This window comes from Idiotropiscis lumnitzeri, unplaced genomic scaffold, assembly GCF_059441095.1.
Source record: "Idiotropiscis lumnitzeri isolate Australia: NSW breed Sydney's pygmy pipehorse unplaced genomic scaffold, RoL_Ilum_1.0 HiC_scaffold_35, whole genome shotgun sequence".
Lineage (NCBI taxonomy): Eukaryota > Metazoa > Chordata > Actinopteri > Syngnathiformes > Syngnathidae > Idiotropiscis > Idiotropiscis lumnitzeri.
Genome location: NW_028283573.1, coordinates 200,563 through 220,547, shown reverse-complemented (window position 1 = coordinate 220,547; position 19,985 = coordinate 200,563). Strand labels below are relative to the sequence as shown.

Below are 19,985 nucleotides of genomic sequence, written 5' to 3'. Positions count from 1 at the left end.
CGCCTCATGGTCATGCTTTTCTTGTTCTTCTCTTCCTAAGTGACGTTTGAGTCCATAGTTACCCCGAGGACGAGAGTGAGGCAAAAGCGGCCAAGTCTGTGACAGACAGACAGCTGAACAAATTGCCCGACCTCCCCCTTTCTGGATCTCTCTTGTTCCTGGTCCATGTCCCCCTCCTGCCCCAGTCGTAGTTAATTGAGCCCCCGCCAGGCCTCGCCCCTTTATTGCATTCAATTGTCAAAGCCGGTAGGCCTGAGTGATGCCCGGGAACTTATAGAAACGAGGAGTCGGCTTTCCTCGCCACCTTCGTCTCGTCATTGCTCTCTCCATCTAGTCCAGCAATTAGGTCGGGAATCTCTGCAAAAATATACCTCAACCCGACATTTTGTAGTCCTTACCGCTTGTAGGATTGTATTGACCCTGAACCTCAAATGAGTTTCCCAAGCGACGGGATCTATATCTTTGCTTCCGTAACACCTCAAATTTCCCCATTGTGGGACTAATAAAGGACATCTTTATCTTTATCTCTATCTTTTGTCATCTCCCCAAGTAGTTCCCAATGAAATCAAGTACCGCCTCTGCGACTCGAAGACCAGACATTGGTGCAAACGGTCATGCTAGCTTTTCAGAGGAGCGATCGTTTGTTTGGCTCGGGCCCGATCTGTCAACCCTTTTAATGTACAGCAGTTCCTGTAAAACAAAAACGGAATGACCACACAAGTGAATATTGGCTCTCGATTTGCATTTATGTGTTGACCCAGTTTTAGTTCCAGTTTAACTTGCTGGCTAACTGTTAGCGAATGACATCATTTATTGGTTGACTTACCCGAGTTTGACTTTGGTGTGGTTGGTGTGGTACCAGACTGAGGGGTTGGAGTCGAAGATGAACTCTTGTCCATATATCCGCGCGTGATTTAGCATTTATTAACTGCAACCTCCTTTGCACTCGATTATTTTCTGACACGTGCTGCACTGAGCAGAAGACTGGTCTCTGGCTGAGCACGTGCCCATTTTATGGACCAGAAACTCTGTCAAAAAGCCTCGCACCACGTTGTATGCTTTGAAGCAGGGGTGGGCAAACCTTTTGATTGGCGGGCCACAATGGGTTCCAAAATTTCACGGAGGGGCCGGACCCGGAGCAGATGGATGGAGTGTTTTGGTCACCTGACCTCATCAAAGACAAAAAAAATTCATTTAATTTTAGGTTTATTCATTTAATTTTTTGGTTTGGCGGGCCGTATTGAAATGTATAGAGGGCTGCATGTGGCCCCCGAGCCGTAGGTTGCCCACACCTGCTTTAAAGGGTTACAGTGCGTATTAAACTGTATTTTGTGTGCGTGTGTGTGTGCGTGTGTGTGTGTGTTGATGATGAGATGAGGTCATATAGCGCCAAAAACAAACACGGACTCTTTATGGTAGGTAGTGTTATTCTGGTTTATGGCTCAACCGTCATGGGACCAAGGCATAAATGAGTTTCCCCCTTGTACAAATATGACATATCTATCTTGCGGGTGTGGCCCGGGCCCCTGTCGTGTGTGCGCGTTTATTCGTATGTGTGTTTGTTCATATATGTGTGGGCGCACGGGCTCCGCCCTGTGGGGGCGCCGCGCCCCCCGCGCGCACGTCTTTGTTGCCGATGGTCTGGGCTGTGGGAATGAGCCTGGCTTGGCTCGCTCGCTCTCTCCCACGCTTTCACCCTCAACCCTGTCCCGTGCACCTCTGCCTCACCCCCCGGCTTTAGGGAGGTGGCATGCGGGGAGCGCCACAGTGGAAAAACTCACAATCGCATGCGTCAGACCCTGAGAACTGGGAGTAGTGTTTGTGTAAATTCGCACTTTGCTTGTCGAGCTTTGTATTGCCAACGTGTAATTAAATCAAGCGGCTTTGCCCGTTATATTCATTGCTACATCTAGGAATATATATATATAAATATATATATATATATATTTATTTATTTTTTATTTTTTTATTTTATTCAATTATTTTATTTTTTATTTTTTTTGCAGTATACTCACTCACTCACTAACACCCTCAAACTCGATGAAAGAAGTGTTTGCTGGATCTGAATCCGTATTTCAGAGCTAATCATCTCCTTGACATTTAGGATTGCGTAGGTCACTGATAGGCCCGCTTCCACATCCAGCGGCTCGGTGTCCATAAGTAATAGCTGCTAAGTGTTGGCCGTGCTCACTGATCCCCATCCCGAACGAGCGTGCCATCTGGCCGCCTCAAAGAACTCAGTCTGGGTGTTAACTCGACGGGGGATGGTGCGTGGCGGCGAATCCACCGGACCTAGACCATCCGCAACCACCCCACATCACCCGAGCCTACAGATCGGGGGGGTGCGGGCCGTAGATGTAGAAAGTGCGAGACGGGCCTTCATCAGCCAGTGCAAGCACAATTGCGGTGTACGGTGTGGGAGTTGGGGGAGTTAACTCATTGTATGGATGAATGGATGAATAGGCAAAGTGGGGGGGGCGGGAGGGGGGGGTCTGAAACACTAGCATCTCGCTTGCCCCCTCCTCCCTTCACACAAATGCTGAATCTCTGTATGTTTTAGGTCAGGGCCATCTCAGGGTCCGCTGCCCCCCCCCCCTCTTCATTAACAGATACCATCAATTACCAAGGTCGGCCCCTGGCCGCCATATGGCCGGTGGCTGTATAGCAAAAGCGGCTCGGTGACGTCGCAGCATATGCTGTGCCGCGGCCAGTAGAAAAACGGTGTCTTTTGTAAGTGCGTGCTTGTGTGTGTGTGAGAGACACTGTAATAGTTTAGGATTGTGTTACAGGGCGGCCCACGTGTCAAGAGGTCAGGCTCGAGTTACAGGATTGAATTTTACCTGTGTGTGTATGCCATTGGCTTTTTGGACATCTAGCTTTGTGGGGACCAGTCTGGAGAAAGCGAGGACGTCACGTTTTGTTTCGTTCCTTATTTACGATAAGAGCATCGATTGTCATACATGAAATACAATTTGCATTGTCTCCAACGTAATCATTGGGGGGGGGGGGGGAGCGGGGGGTTGGGATTGGTAGCAAGATATTTCCTGTAACGCAGCAGAAGAGGTCTTGGGTGATGACTCAATGCCAGGAAGTGATCTTTGACAAAAATAAAAGCACATGCGACACGGGAGTACAAACTGTCTTTTCGCGCTGCGCTGTGGAAAAACATAAGAATCAAATTAAATGTGTCTGCTTGAAATCACTGCGAGTGAAATCGAAATCGTACTTCTTCCTGGGCCTCCGCCACTACTCACTAAGGTCATTAACAAAAAACACATTGCCGTACGGGCGAGTGAGAGAGATGTTTCGACTTGATATGTAATGTGAGAAAGGGCCAACAGCAAAACAAGGAAACATCTGGGTGATTAATCCTCTGGAAAAGGAGGCAGGCAAACAGTGCGTACCAGCTTGCATCGGGCCCTCGCAAGCAACACTCGCAAACACAAACAGCTGGAATGCGGCGATAGCGATCCACGGGACTGCGGGCGCTCATTAAGGAGAACTCAAAGCCCACTTGGTCGTTGTGGCTCCGGTTGCAACCAAATGTTGTGTTTGTGCTGGCGGTCTGGCATCTACGCTCATTCAAGAAGAGCTTTTCGTACGGGAATCAATGGATATTTTCAACGGGAGGCGAGGAAGCAGGCTTGCGGTATGGACGAGGGCCGTTATGACTGTGAACCCATTTAAATGTGTGATCACCTTCCGTTATCACGTACGCAGAACAAATTGATGGAAAGGGCGATTGGTAACCAATAAATGTCAATTTCTCATATCTCAATGTTGTTGAAAGTGAAGAAAATGTGCTCGAAAACAGGAAGTCGACGCACACAATTTATCCTTAGCGGGCCTCATAAAACGAGGTTGCGGGCCAGATCGGGCCCCCGGGCCTTGAGTTTGACACCGGTGCTTTATACTAGTACACCTCCATCCAGTAAAATTAATCGTACATCCATCCATTATCTGTGCCGCTTGTCCTCACAAGGGTCGCGGGGGGGGTGGCGCCTATCCCAGCTGTCTTTGGGTAGTGGGCGTGGCACACCCTGAACGGGTTGCCAGCCAATCGCAGGCCACACAAGGACGAACAACCATCCGCGCTCACACTCACACCTCGGTGCAATTTAGAGCGTTTAATCGGCCTGCCATGCATGTTTTTGGAATGTGGGAGGAAACCGGAATACCCGGAGAAAAGCCACGCAGGCACGGGGAGAACATGCAAACGGAGACGGAATCGGACCCACGACCTCTGCACTTTGAGGCCGTCGTGCTAACCAGTTGTCCACCGTGCCGCATACAATTAATCACAATAATAGTAAAAATAATAATAATAAATAATACAAATAATAAAAACTTGATGGTCCATTCAACACAACTCATTATTTGTTCAACTTTATCGCTCTTGCGCTCGCATAATTATTACCAGTTTTGATGCGATTCCATTTGGGTTTAAAGTTACAACTGGGAAGACGTTCCAACTATGCAATTGTTATTTCACTCAAAGTTTTTGATGAGCAGTCCAAAAGTGCTTGTTCCGCTCAGTTGTCCTTTTCCAACTCAACTATCAGAAACGCACCGTGAACTGCGAAAAGGCGTTAAGATGAACTCCGAGCCAGATTTGCCAACTCATCGACCAAAAATGAGTTGAGAGAAGCGCTCTTAAAAAGTTTTCGAGCTTTCGGGCGCTGCCAAGGCACACGGTGCACTCAAGACCCTGAAGGCATCTTAACCAACACCAGATTGGAGGCATTTTTCTTTTTTTTTTTTTCTTTTCACGCCCGTCATTGAGTCAAGTTTCTTTTAATAGCCGGGTTGATTCATCAATTCCCAGGAAAGTGTTGTTCTTCATTTAAAAATTTTTTTCAGTTTTTTTTTTTTTATATACACCAAAGGCGCTTTTACTGGGAACATCTGCTCCCCCTTATTGATTCCAGCACCAGCACAGTAGTTTAAGCCGTTCGGTTTTTACTGCGCTCAGGCAGCTGTGGGGCAAAGCACCTTGCAAAGGAGGGAAAGTGTTACTCACTCAAATTAGGCCCAGATTCCCGCCACCAGTCATGCCTGCGCAACCTTCGCCAACCTGTCGTGGCGTGAAAGCCTCAACACGCCAATCCGACGTCGGAAAGTCAGTTTGGTGTAGCGAGCAGTAGAATATGTTTTCATGTTTCACTTGGGCGCACTCTTCGCTTTGTGGCGAGTGAACACGCTGGCCAAGTGCAGCACCCCCCCTGGCCAGCCCCCTCCCGGCCCACATTGTGTTGCGGCTTTCCACTCAGACACAATAGCAATCGAGCGCCTCGCCAGCCTTCCGTGAAGCCAGCGCCACAAAACAACGCACGTGCACCAGCCCTCAACGGTGCATCACGGGAGCCTTGCACAAAAAAAGTGCAATGAAAAAAGGCGAACAATGAAAACACAAGTGCAGAGGCAGGAAGCGCAGCAGTCGGGCTCTTGGCCGCGCTTCTAACCTCGTCTTGTTTATCACGAGACCACATCTCGAATGAATGTCCGATTCAAGGCACAGCAGAAAGGCCGCGTACGTCAATCACCGACTCGCTTGTGTTAATTTTAATCTTCGCGGTTCTTCTCTCAACAGAGAAGCGCTCAAGAAGGAATCAGCATCATTAGGCATTGGGTAAACATTTATCTAAGACGATATGATGTCCCGTTGTGGATTTTCTTTTTTTAAGAGGTTCTTGGACGGCGCCGTGGTTTGTGGGTTTGCATTCGGTCCCACCTTGATGCAAAACACGTTATTTCCGGGTGGTGAAATTATTCATGCAGTCACAAGCCACTCATTCATTTCAGGCAACATAGACTAATATATTTATAGCAACTCCCCCCAAAAAGAAATAAAAAGACATAAATAAATAAAAAATAAAAGATGAAAAACAAATTACATTAAAATTTAAAAAAATTAAAATGTTGAAAAAAAATGAGTTTTTGACTGCATGTACAGAAGAATTTTGTCGTGTGAATGCACATAAAGGTGCAAAAACGGATTAAAAAAGTGTCTTTTAACACGGCAAAAACTTTGCTAACTAAAACAGAACAGACCCAAGAGAAAAAAAAAATCAAGATTTATTTAGCGTATTTTCTGATCTATAGAGCGCCCCTAGTGGTGAAAGAAGAATCCACAGAAAAAGCCGCGCTGTTGTATTCGCCGCATGCTTCAAAATCTAGGAAAAAAGGTAGCGGCTTATCGTCGGGAAAATACGGTAGTTGCTCTCCTGCACTGTGCTCAAGCCAGCTATCACATTTGCAGCTAGAACAACTCTCCCACAGTCGTTGAGGTGGAAGCAGTGAACTCCAAATGCCCACTTCCTGTCCTCGTTCCCATACCTCCGTCTCGCTGCGCTCGCCCGATCGTTCCTGTCGTCGGGGACAAAACGGAATCCATCCGGTCACACGCTGTGCAAAACCACCTCGTGCGGTCGAGGGGGATTGTCGAGCGCGGCCGATTGTTATCGCAGCATAATCCTGGCTGAGGGGAGGCAAGGGGCACATGGGGGGCACGGAATTATTTGGGATAGAAAAATGCGGGCAAATTTAAATGACTTCTTCCGTGCAACACGCGTAGAAAAAGTTGCATCTAAATCATTGTCAGATTTATACGATCTGAAAAATACTTTAGTCACCACGTACCACAATCATGACCAAAATTAAAACACTTTGTAGCGTTAATGAAACAAGTCCCCCCCCCTTGTAAAAAAAGTATGAACTTTAGCATTGATCATCAATATAGAAAATAATACTTCAATTATGAGTCAATTATTGTACTTCAATAAAATTGATCTCCAAATATGAAAATATATTGCAGTTAAGTTAGTTTTAACAAAACTGTACTTAGGCAGTGATTCTTAAACTAGAGAGAGCCCACGAGTGCATTTTGAGGATCACTGTTCAAAAAATGGATGGATGGTCTACTCATTATTTTCTAAAAAAAAAAAAAAAAAAAAAAAAAAAAAATGGGTAAAATAATCAAATAAAAAATCAATAAACGGGACGTGTGTAGTACTGTCGTTTCCATAGCAACAGACGAGCTACAGGAGCGATTCACAACAAAAGTGCTCAGTAGTGTGGTGCGAGAAAGTATCCAATTTCCCTTAATTAGTCTGAATATTTTTATATTATATATATATATATATCATATTTTTATTTTAATGTCTTATGGTTAAGTGTCATTCGAATATAGCGCCCGCCAGAACCATAAAATATTTTTCCGCTAGATGTCAGAGGACGCAATGAACCTGCGTTCCCACCTGTTGCCCATCACCCTCCAGAACCAAAACTTGTGTTCGGTTAATCAGGCCCAGATTCCTCGTGAGTAAACTGAGACGCCATCATCATCATCATCATCACTTGAGTATTTTTGAGCCGCGAGATGTTTCCAATGTCAAATGCGTGCTTTGGCTCAGCTGAGATTGGGAAACGAAGAGGTTGGCGGCGAAGAGGATCCGTATCATTGCGCGCAGGAAACGGCTCTCCGCTCGCCGTGTTGCTTTTAGGCAAATCCCCGCTTTTCCCGTCTCAGCCGCATTACTGCCACTGCGACGGAGCCCGAGCCCTCCGTGTGTGGGAGAAAAGCGTTACTTGTGTGCATGTGCACGGATCGCGGCACTACATAGAATCCATCACTTTCATGCTTAAAAAAAAAAATTCAAAAGATAAATAAACCCCCAAAAAAATGTCGGTTCTCCCGTTTCCCGCAACGGTCACAACCTTACGCCGTCGTGGCCGATTAGCGTCAAGCCAAACTGGCAAGAGCGCTTCACTTCCTCTGCCCTGAGAGTTGGCACGTCGCGCTGACGGGACTATGAGCGAACCCGAAGCAAAAAGCGCCGCACATGCCTTGCATTTGGACGTTGACATTTTACAAGATGAAATGAGTGGACTCGCGACACGATTGCCGCTCGCTGCTCTCCGTCGCCAAGACTTGACAGCAGCTTGACTTTGACAACACTTTAAGATGTCTCGAGCCACTTTCGAGTCGCTTGGCTTACGTTCAACGAGGTTCGCCGCCTTCACTTCCTCTTGATTTGGCAAAAGTGTTCACAACGAGTCGGCAACGGTTTGATCCTCATCTCAATTTTTTTTGCGACAGTGATTGCAGCTCTTGAACGGCGCGGTGTCCTCGTGGTTAGCACGTTTGACTCGCAGGTCTCGGCATCTGCATTCAATTGTTTTTTTTTTTTTTCTTTCCAGTCTTGTTTGTCCATGAAATCATCTCATTGGTGATGAGTTAATTCATCTTTTCTTGTGAAGTTTTCTGACTTTGAGGCTGCGATAGCGCATAAATGCACAGTCAAAGCTTGAATATGCAGGCTTGAAGCTGCTAGCAAGATTTGAATGTAGCCTCAATTTAAAAAAAAATATTAAAAAATACGTACCGCATCCACCCCCACACCCTCAAAAGTTTGTGCCCAAAGAAACGCGGTCAGCTCACTAATGCTACATTGCTAGCATGACTTATCTTGATGGGGCATTGCTAAAAATTAAATGTTACCGGTTTTATTTTATTTTTTTATGTACAGTTAATTAAAAGACAATCGAGGTGATCCACTTATCCATGTTGGCGCCGGCGGTTTCAGCCATTTGCAGCTGACATCCCTCGACGCAAAGTAGAGAAATTTGCAATTCCTTTTTTTTTTTTTTTTTTTAACCTTTGCCAGTCACTGGAGTTAAAATAGCCGGCCACAAAACTCGAATAGTCTCCTTCCCGAGAGCTTCCTTGAGTGGCGATGTGCATGAGTAAAATGATTGACGCATCCCGCTGTCGCGCTCTCTGTCTCTCCAGCCTCTGATTGGTGATAAGTTAAAAATGAAATTAGAGCCATTGAACGGGGCCAGAGGGAGAGGATTTTTTTTTTTTGATTCACTTTGAGGTCATAACGAAATTTTTAGCGGTTACGTCAGTATTTTTTTAATATCATTTTTAATAAATCACTGCAAACTCTACATTTCAGCATCTCACAGACTCTATAAGTGTGTGTGTGTGTGTGTAGTGGGGGGGGGGCACTGGTTGTTCCTGTTTTTAAAGAGGTGTGGATTGAACTCTGTTAAAATGTTTGAAAAAGAAGAATGAGTCGGGTTCGTCGCCGAGCTCAGCCAAGTGGGCTCCATTTGCACGAAGGGGGGCTTCATCTGCAAACCATCCTCCGTGCAACGTGTACACTTGGACAGACTTCTTGCACCTGTCAGACCCCCCCCCCCCCCCCAAACACACACACACACGCACACACACCCCCTTTGTCAGTTAATTAATCACGCCATTATCACTGGCTCTTCTTCCTCTTGTTGTGCTTTTTTTTGTCACCCGTCGCTCGTCGTTCCGATCAAAGCCAGAGCAAATAAGCTCAGGCCGTGTTTGCACGTGTGTGTTGCACGCGCGTGCGAGCGTGTGAGAGACAGGTGTAGCCGAGAGGAAAAGAGTCACTTCCTCGTCAGGATGTGGAAACTAAACTAGCCGACGTCGCCCAACTCGAAGGAACAGCGCGCTGGTTTTTGTTTTGGCTTCAGGTGTCGTGATGTCATGATTGCGTCCGTTTGCGATCGTGCCAGTTTCGAGCTCATCGCGGATCAGTCTTGTTTTTTTCGGCACGGACGGACGGCTACTGCCGTGAAGGGAATACCGGATCTTTTCCATTACACGTGTTAGCTCGTTTTGTTATTTAATGCCGAGGACCTCAAATCGTCCGTAAATACAGCAGGATGTGGTGTTTTCTTGTCGGAAATAATCCGTCAACTGTTTTATTTCTTTCTTTTTTAATAACTCACTGCATGGCTCAAGTACATACGTTCTCTGTTTAAGAGTGAGGTGCCTAAACATTTTCTCTCAGTCCTAATGGACTGGGTAAGCCCAAGTTCACCTCCCCATCTTTATCTTCCACTCAAAACTTGTGCTGATGTCAAATCGCGAGCGATGCAACACTGCCATGCACGGGGATCTTTTCGTTGGCTGACAAACCAGAATTTTGAAGACAAACAGAGAGACCCCCTTCCACGCCAGTCTGTTGGAAAAGCGCCGGGAGTGAATTCGTTCATAAAAGTCAAGTCAAATCCAACGTATATATATATAACGTGTCCATGAACAGGGCGGGGCTGGGTCTGAATCCCAATGCCCTTGGTCCTACGTTATACTGTATATGTGTAGGAGAGAACCAACCGAATTTGTGTGTCTGCAGGAGAGGATCATTGGCACACCTGTAGTGGGGGCGGCGGGGGGGGGGGGGGGGCGGTTGTTCATTACAGCAGGCCTGAGTGATGGCTTGGCCGATGGCAAGCCCTTGTTCATTGTCATCTGCCTTTCACTTAATTAGCCCTCACTCACAGTGGTCCACTCAGGGCCCCCTTTGTGCATCAATACTCACGACGCCCCCCCCCACACACACACAGACACACACACGAACACACACAAATGTAACTGCAACACGTCACCGTATCTCAAAAGCACCTGTGCATCATTTAGAAAGAGATCAAAGCCACACAGGCATGCCATTGTTGCACGATACAAAAAGTGTACGACGCCACATTTGGGCGTGCGCTTGGCTTCTTGTGCAGATGATTCATGTTGATGGTTTAGGCCGTTAAACGTGTTGAAAAGAAAAGTAGGAGACGGGCGGCGCCTGTTGGGGTCGATGACTCAACCGCGTAGTTTGATTGCTATGAGCAGCCGCTTCCATTTCAGCCCGACTCGCTTTTAGTTTAGTTTAGTTAGTTTCGCTATCCCGGCAGTCTGCGGGCAGTAGGCGGGGGCACAACCTGAACGGGTTGCCAGCCAATCGCAGGGCACACAGAGACGGACAACCATACGAGGAGCCATGCTTGAAAAGAAACAAGACGTGCTCCGTTTTGCTTCGAATTGTGGATTTTGCGATTATTTTGGCCATTTCCAGGGTTGCTTCATCGCCGAAATTGTCCTAGAAACACGAGACTGGATTTCCCCTCATTTCCTGTGAGCACGATAGCCAACGTTTGATTAGCTGAATGTCACAAAGCTCATGAGTTTTGAAAACTGCTTTCAAAGACCGTAATCATTTGTGCGCGGCATTACACCTAAATGCTGCGTCACCGTGTTTGCTTTGAATTCTGGGTTCCACGACATAATTGGTCTGAGTCTGCAGACCTCAGAGCCCGACTACTTGGTTTGTATCCCATTCGCATTTCTTGGCGTCAGCTTGCTCTTGACCCTCATAAAGACTAGAAGATAGAAAATGGGCGGAGTCACATTCCCAAAGGCCCGTGTTGAATGCATTTGGAGGCTTATGCGTTATCAGTTATCGAGCTGCGTCCACGAATGCAGTCAACCGTGTCCCTAATCGATGCAGTATGACGCCTCCATTTTTGATACGGCGCTCATTCGATACTTCATCATCGAGCCTGTGTTCTTATCTACTTAAGCGCCGTTTCATTACGCCACTGTGGGAAGGACAGCAATTACGGGATCAGCTGCATTTCCTCATTAGCTTGTCATGTTTTCCCCTCGCTTTATCGTTGCTCTTATCTTTCAGCGCCGTGCAAATAATCCCAAAACAAACGAAAGCACGGGGACAACATGCCATAAGGGATGTTGTTCATTAGCCAAGCAGGTCCCACTAATTTCAAAATCAAAAGGGAGTATTTGGCTTGAGCGCTCTGCCAAATCACTTATCTGATCAGAACACACTGAATGTTTTTTTTTTTAATTGTAGATCACAGTGGAGGGCGGTCAAGGCCTTCAAGGCCTTCTCTGCTGGCCTAACATAATCACGAAATCATGATTAAATGCTTCACATTGATGTCATGTTATATCCTGGTGTTGAATTTTTAGGTTAGAGTTTTTATCCAATCAGAATTCAGATAGCTTGTGTTGCTAGGCAGATTTCATGAAAGCAATAGCACGCGCTATTCTATTCTATTCGTATGATTACGTGGGCCTACAACGCATCTGTATTTTAACATCGGTGAAATATGGTGGTCATTTTTTATGTGGTACTTGTTGTGAAAAAAGTTTGAGAACCGCTTTTTTTGGAGTATTAACGGAGTCCAAAACGCTGTGAATTTATCAATCAACATACTTATTCCAGTTCTGCTACACAACTTCAGAATTTTTTTCATGTATTTCCAACTCATTGTGCTCACGGTGCTGACTGGGAAAAAAAAAATGTGATATCACAATAGTCGGTTGCCTTTAAGCCTTGACGTGACAAGCGGTAATCATAAGCCATGTCGGCCCCCCATAGCGAAAAGCAGACCGTTGTGGCAAAGCCTAATTAAGGGGCCAAATTAAATGTCAGGCTGGCCTCCCCCGCTGAAGTCTGAGTCACGCATGAACGTGAGAGCAAGGCTTAGCTGTAAACAAGTAGAGCTCCATCATGTAAACATTGTGGGCTAGTCAAGCAAAGCCAGGACGCTAAGTTGTCCGCCGCTTGTCTTCTCCTCCGTGTCCACCCACCAGAGTTAGCCCCCCGCGCCCCCCCTACTCCCGAGGACCAATAGGGCATCGTCTATGCGTGTTGGCATGACCGAGCATGCATGAGCTTGGATTATTGGAGCGCTATGAAAGAGAAACAGCCAATTTTATAAAAATAAAAAATAAAAAAAAAAAGGCGGCCATGGGGCCTTCATGTCCGGGGTTGTACTAGAAAATGACGTGGGCATGGTAGGGGTACAAATGAAAAGGTCCAGGCTACACCCCGCTTTCAAGATAAATAAATAAATAAATAAAAAAATGCTCGCCATGCATGAGGAAACCCCCCCCCCCCCCCCAAAAAAAAAACCCCACTGACTGGCAGCACTAAATAGATTCTTTCTCTAACATGCCTAATCCTGCTAAACAGCAACAAATCCTATTAGGCCATGAATGATAAATCCTTCCAATTCCTCCCCCATGCAGCCGAGAAGAAGGACCCAAATCGCCCCCCCTCCCTCCCTCCTCGTCCTCCTTGATGATCGTGCACACCCAGGCACGCTAGAAAGCGGTCCTCAATCACATGGCCGCTCCGTGGGCAATTTGGTACCAGGCTGGATAAAGTGACTAAATAATAAAAAAAAAAAAAAAAAAATCAATTCATCATCAGAATATGAAAGATGATTTATTTTGAAAATGAAGTTCATTCGTGCACAACTGACCGGTTATATAATATCGGAATATTTGTCTTTTTTTTTTTGAAAATAATAAAAACATTATTATTTTGTCAACCTACATGTGTTGCTGCACCTTTTGTGTTTAATGATGCTATATTCAAGGACACACTTGAATGAGAGTTCCAAACCGTTACTTGCAAAGTTAATAACACTTTTATGACACTTGCCGTTTAGAACTGATTATTTCTCTTTCATTTCCTTTGGGGAAAAATTGGAGGTGGACCGGTGTCTCAAATGAAATTGCAAATGTGGCTTGTCAAGCAGTGGAAAACTTCGTTTCCATAACAGGAAGACCTGGAAGGCCCGAGACGGCGTAACGGTCGGACAAAGGGGTTCTATCTTCCAAGCGCTGCAGCACAGGTGTCAGTTCTGGTTTTCTGGCCGGCGTACAGTGGCCACATTGTTCGCGACGCACTTGCTATGTGTTTTTGGGTGTGGTCCGGCGCAGCAGTCTTGGCTTCATCAAGTCTGCAATCCTTCCAATTATGGCCAAAGCTCTTCTAAGGTTTCCAGGCTGCTGGCTAGGCAAGGACTTTGTCAGTCATGTGTGTCACGTCAGGTTTTTTTTCTTCTTCTTCTTTTTAAACGAAAAGTAGTTTAAGTCCAAAAAGAAATGCCACTGCAAACAAAATGGAAAGCTAGCTTTTTGTCATCACCGTGCTAACAAAACATTTAAAGGCGACATGCAAAGTAGTACAGATGAAAACTGCGGTGGATTAATTTACATTTTGAACATCCTCAACGCGGGTTCTCAGAGGATTATTTGGCAGCTAACTGCGTTCGTTGCCAATGGTTTTCTTTTTCAGGCTATCACTGTCATATCGGAGCTTAGCGGAGCTGCAGTGTTGTTGTACGCGCCGATTATCATTGTTAGCTTCTGCTAACCGTCATCTAAACACATTTACTGATCTTACATGGTAGCACAAATGTTAAACTGTTCACTGCATGTGCTGTGGCGCTTTGGTGGCATCTTCGTGCCTCACCTTTCCATGGAAACCGGGGAGTGCCACAGGGCTCCGCTGTCATCCCACTGCTTTTTAAGCACCAAAATGAACATAAATAGTCTTAAAAAATACAAACGAGTTCAGGCGTCATTAGTGGACTCGTTAGACGCGCGCTCCTCTGCAATTTTCCAGCGGCGTGGCAGGGGAACGAACGGTCGCCGCCAGTAATGACAGGCTGTGACATTAAGCGCGGTCATTAAACATTCCTTACGAACACAGACTGGGCTCGTCTCAAGGGCGACGACAACGTGCGGCGTCTCATCTGTGGCATTCTTTGGAAGACCAAGATTAATGACACAAGGTGAGGTGTCGGAGACCAAAGTTTTGATGTCCTGGTAACTCCGATTGGGCAGTACCGATCCAACAATTTGGATTGTCCCAAAAAAGAAACGACAGGCGTACAGAGCAACAGACATCAGGTCGATCGAAAGCATCAACAGCAGTTGACGACAGAAACATTGTGAGAGGAGTGAATTTTGCAAGGAAGTACAGAGATGAGCCAAAAGTTTTGGGGGGTTTTTTGGAACAAAGTTGGCGCGATGAGACCAAAATGAACCTCTCAGCAAAGTGATGGAGAAAAAAGTTCTGCTTAAGATCCAAAAGACACGAGCGTGGTGGAGGTTATGTCATGGCTTGGGCTTCTGTAACGGGCCGACTTGTTTTTATTGATGATGTAACTCACGATGGTCGCAGGAGAGTCAATTCTGACGTCTCCAAAATTCATCCAAATTAATTGTTCATCATTCAACGAGACAAAGACCCAACACAGTGGACGACTTCTTCAGGGGGGCGGGAAAGTGGACGGTTTTAGACTGGCCACGTCAATCACCAAACCTAAACCCAGTAGAGCATGCATTTTACCTCCTGCTGAGGCGACAGAAGGCAGAAACATCCAGAAACAAACAAGAACTGAAAAATGCAATAATCTGGGGAAATCATTGCAGTTTGTTTTTTTTTTTTTTTTGCAAGGATATTATTTATTGTAGATTTTTATTTGAAGTTCATTGAATGTGTTTATTGGACGACTGGTTGACACGATGGCCTCACAGTGCAGGGTTCGGTTCCGGCTCCGACCTTCCTGTGTGGAGTTTGCATGTTCTCGTCATGCCTGCGTGGCTTTTCTCCGGGTACTCCGGTTTCCTCCCACATTCCAAAAGGATGCATGGCAGGTTGATTGGACACTCTAAATTGTCCTTGAGTGTGAATGGTTGTTCGTCTCTGTGTGCCCTGCGATTGGCTGGCAACCAGTTCAGGGTGTAACCCCGCCTACTGCCCGACGACAGCTGTGATAGGCTCCAGAACCCCGCCTGCGACCCTCGTGAGAAGAAAGTGGTACAGATAATGGATGGATTTTCCAAAACTTGAGCGCATTTGACAAGTGGGCGGCTTCAAACAAAAGATGCTCTGTCCTGCGTTGTTGAACACACCTACAAGTAAATTCCGTAAAATAAAAGCTGGACTTTTTGTCTTGTATCTAAAACCCAAAAGTCTTCGGTATCCAATAAAAACAAAGCTACAGTATCTGGATGAAGAATTCCGCCCAACCTTGGCCTTGACGCACGCTTTTGACTGTAAAACGCGCGATAGTCCGAGCGTGAGTGGGAACTCGTGGCATGACTACGCCGGCTGCACGTTGTTATAATTCATACCACGCCGGCCTTATGGCACGCCGCCGCTTTTTTTGGGGAGATCAAACATCTCTGAAAGAGCGTAGTCATCTTATCCGCGCGAGACGTGATAAAGGGATGTCTGTTTTAGGGCAGAACAGAAGGAGAGCACAACTCTTTGATGACCAAAGCACGATCCATAAAGCTTATCTGCGCACTACACACACACACACACACACACACACACGCACAGCAGCGCGACGACCAGTACATTGATGTCTCCGGCCGCCTGACTTCAAAGATATTCGAAGCACAGGATATTTGCTGTTCGTTTTAATGGTGGGTGTTGGGAGGTTGGGTGTGGGCGGGGCTTCCTTTAACAACTGCGATCTCCAAAGTGGCAATCTCAAAGTATTCATGGCTCCAGTGTGTGTGTGGGGGGGGGGGGGGTGATGGACAAGGCCGCCTCTTGACTCACAACAACTTGCAGTTGATTCAGAGTGAAGGAAGTGGCCTTTAATCCACGGCTCATCCAGCTGGGAGCAGCCCAAACAGCAGCGGACAAAAGGGGAAGTGTATTAAAGTCACTGTGTTTGTTGCCGTGTTACAGCCCCAATTCTTTCATCCGTGTCGTAATGGTGGAGCAACCGGGATACCTTCTGGGCTCTTCTTTTGCGTGCTTAGGGCAAATCTAGCGTTGCGGTTGGTGTGAGGGGGCAAGTTAGCATGTTAGAAAAAGGGAGGGTTGCGCCGTTGTGGTCACAGATGACTCGATTCGCCGCCAATTTATCAAATCGGCTGCCGTCGTTCCTTTCCATGTGGTGCAATGATAGTTTCCGTGCGGAAAGGCAGCGGCGATCTGTGTGTGGCCAGTGTGGCGAAAGACGATGTCATCGGGTACTTTTAGTCATATGGAAGAAATGACGCTTCAAATTTGCTTCATGAACCAGTTGTTGTATTCTTTGACTCCTCTAGGTGGCACTGTTGGTTTTGATAGCAGGGTTTACGGAATGGCAAATCAAAGTCTACATTTAGCCCAAAGTTGAGAGGAATAACAAAAAAAGCAAATTGGAAGCTTCATATTCCAATCCCAACAAAACGTAACATCTGATTGGCTCGATCGGATCGGTATGTAATTTGCTTGTGACAGAAAAAAAAAACGTTTTCTAATTTCATAATTTGCCAATTGATAATTGACGTCGTTGACATTCTGTGCTGCCCTCATTAATAATCCGAGGTTTCTCCGAATTTATAGTCAGACTAAAATTTTTTATTATTATTATTTTTTGGCTGGTGGTGTTCCCCCCCCCCCCTCCTCATTTTCAACATAATGAATGTTTAAGCCTCTATCCCACTGTGTCGTACACGTTTCAGAGTTTTTGCAAAGGTCGGGAATGTTAAGTTTCAACGAACCCTGACGCATTTTTCGACCTTAGCCAGCAGTCACAAATATTCGCTCTTCGGTGGGATAGGGGCTTTTTTTTCCGTTTCATTTTTAGCGTTTAATCGTTGTTGATTTTTTCTCCCAACGTGTGATCAGTCCTCGTTTTTTTTTTTTTTTTTTTTTGTAAACTTGCTGATCAGTGTTTGTCTCCAAAATCCAGATGGTGTAAATCTATCGGGTACCTTCGTTAAATTAAAAAATAAGCTGGTGACTTCTATCCTTTTTTTTTTTTTTTTTCACATTTTTAAATGTGAGCAATGTAATGTGTGCATTATGTTACATTAGCTTCAACAACAACAAAAAAATTGAGTTGATCAGGCCATTTTTATTTTTTTTACCCAAATGTTTTTAGGATGTCTAATGATTATTCAGAATAAACATTTTCAGAATAAAACCAGGCTACCTCACTATTGCATTTCCATGTTAGTGGTACTTGATTTTTTTTTTTTTTTTGAGGTGGCACTTGGTGTGAAAAACTGTTCTCTTGTATTCACTACGCGCTATTGAACATGTGTGTGCATCAGCGTCAAACACAGGAAACAGGAGGAGGAGGATTTCTTCTTCCTACATGTGTTTTCTCTCCCAATTAGACTCTGAACGACTGAAAAAAAAAATCATCAGGCATAGGAGGTTCCCAGTGGTGGTAGAAAGGAAGGGGGGGGGGGCACGGAGGTAAATTTTCTTTCCCCATAAGTCGAGAGGGCCTCATTCTTTTCATGTTTGCTATTGTTTGTGGACATTTCCTCCTATGTAACCAAGGCAGGAAAAAAAGACCAGAGCGGCAACACATACTTTGATGTGAATGTTTTCTGCTCCCATGTCAAAGCATCGTCTCTCAAGTCCTTTTGTTGCCCCGCCGCCTAATTAAGACCTCAGAGCGACTTGTTGACTCCACAAAGACTCGTGTTTGGGCAGTGAGAGGGTGCATGTGGGTGTGCCTGCTTTGGCTGGGACATAGCTGGAGTGCAACATGGATTAGGCCTCCCCCCCGCCCCCCCATCCCCGCCGCACAACATACAAAAGCATCGGCTGGCACACAAGAATGGAGTCATTCATTTACTGTTTGAGGGCCGCTCAAGTGGAGCGTAGCAGCAGTGACGCGGAGCGCTCTTGCGTCGTGAACTCCCGTTCAGTCGAAAAAACATTGTGAATAGAATGCAATGAGCCGGCAGTCATGCCGCATTGGACAAATTCCAAATTCACATTGGCAGAAGTTGGCCATGATAAAAGCGATCGTCCAAAAGCTACAAAAAAAAAAAAATGTACGGAATGATTTTTTTGCGCTTAATGTTGGTTTCTTGTTACGAAGCTTTGTGCCGTCCTTGAATGGTCATTTTTAGGCATTTGCACTGGGGAATTTTTTTTTTTGCCTCAAAATTCATGTTGTTAGTTTAGGGTGATGCATTATCAAAAAGGAAATGTATTAATGAAACATTTTGCACGTATGTGCTTATTTTGTCCCGATTAAAATGGCATTTAAATTACCAATATCTGAAGTCGTCAACACACCCGAAAGTCGTAACTGGCGACCCTTCGAAAATCTGAAATATATTCTTGATTTTTTAATTCATTTTTTAAAACCACAATGGCCTAAGGAGGGAAAAGAGTGGATTTAATTGCAGATGCACTTGCGAGGCCATTGTCAAGTCGGACTTTTCAAGAGAAGCGGCCCGCCACTGGGTAAACGCGGCCAATGGCAGTTTTGCATGAACGTATAACACAGCTGTGAGTCCCTCCTCCCTAATTCTCGTGACAATTTGACAACTGATGTGATCCGAAGTCTTGTACTTGGTGTGCTTTAATGGCTCGCATGAGCGCAAAAAGCCGCGCAGTCAACAAAATGTTCCATGCCGGGCTTCTATTTACTCTCGCAGGCTGCACAAATCATGCGAGCATGCAGCTGTCACACTCCGGGCTCAGAAGGACATGCGCCTCCACGAGAAAACAAACACGCCAGTGCATGCCATACAATTGAACGACAGTGTGTGAGGATGCATTTTGCGTGTGTGTGTGTTTGCTGTTTACATCTAGCGGTTTCTGCTCCGGCATTTAACTCCATACCAGTGGGCTCTTTTTTTTTTTTTTTTTCTTTCCCCCGCTGCCTTTGTGTTGACACAGATGTGCTGCTTTGAGACCAGGGGACATGCTTTTACGGAGCCTTTCAATGCAAAGCTGGCCTGTTTTTCCTCCACTTGGCTTTGCACAATCCTGCTGCAGATCCATTTGGGAGTGAGCATCTTCCAAACTGTAAACGGGCGTGTCAAGGAACGACACGGTTGGCGATTCTTGGACTTTTTGCACAGGAGCTAAACAGCCGAGAGGGAAAAATGACACGCCGCCCGGTCAATATTTGATGTGCTTTACTTTTTGGATTTCTTTCCCAAGGGGAATCGCAGGAGATCATAAACTAAATGCTTAATCGGCATAATTTGTTCTGCAACTTCAGGTTCTGCTTTACAATCAGGGGACCCTTAGGAATTAGCTCGTTAGCTCAATTTAAAGTTCTTCTAGCAGCTGCAAGTTGGAGATGCGTGAGAAAACGTGTTATGAGCTATTTCCTGCCAAATAGTGAGCTGTGGGAAATTGCTGTAATTGATAACAGTTTATTAATGTCTTACAAAGACTTTGTGACATAATTGACCACCGTAACGCATTTTTTAAGGGTCTCACTTTTCGGCGCATATTTTATTCGACACCAGCAAATAAAAACGCCACAAAAAGTATGACAAATGTCTTTTTCTATTGTATGAATGTCCCACGGTGGATACATTTATTATCGTACCTTCTGTCCGTTTGTTCGTTCTGCCTGTG

The 19,985-nt window shown here is 45.7% G+C and overlaps 1 protein-coding gene across 7 annotated transcripts in view; it reads left to right on the top strand.

Annotated features, from left to right (window-relative positions):
* kcnq1.2 (potassium voltage-gated channel, KQT-like subfamily, member 1.2) overlaps positions 1–19,985 on the top strand; it is a 119,037-nt gene that overhangs the window by 43,231 nt on the left and 55,821 nt on the right. The gene's annotated exons all lie outside the window — the stretch shown is intronic.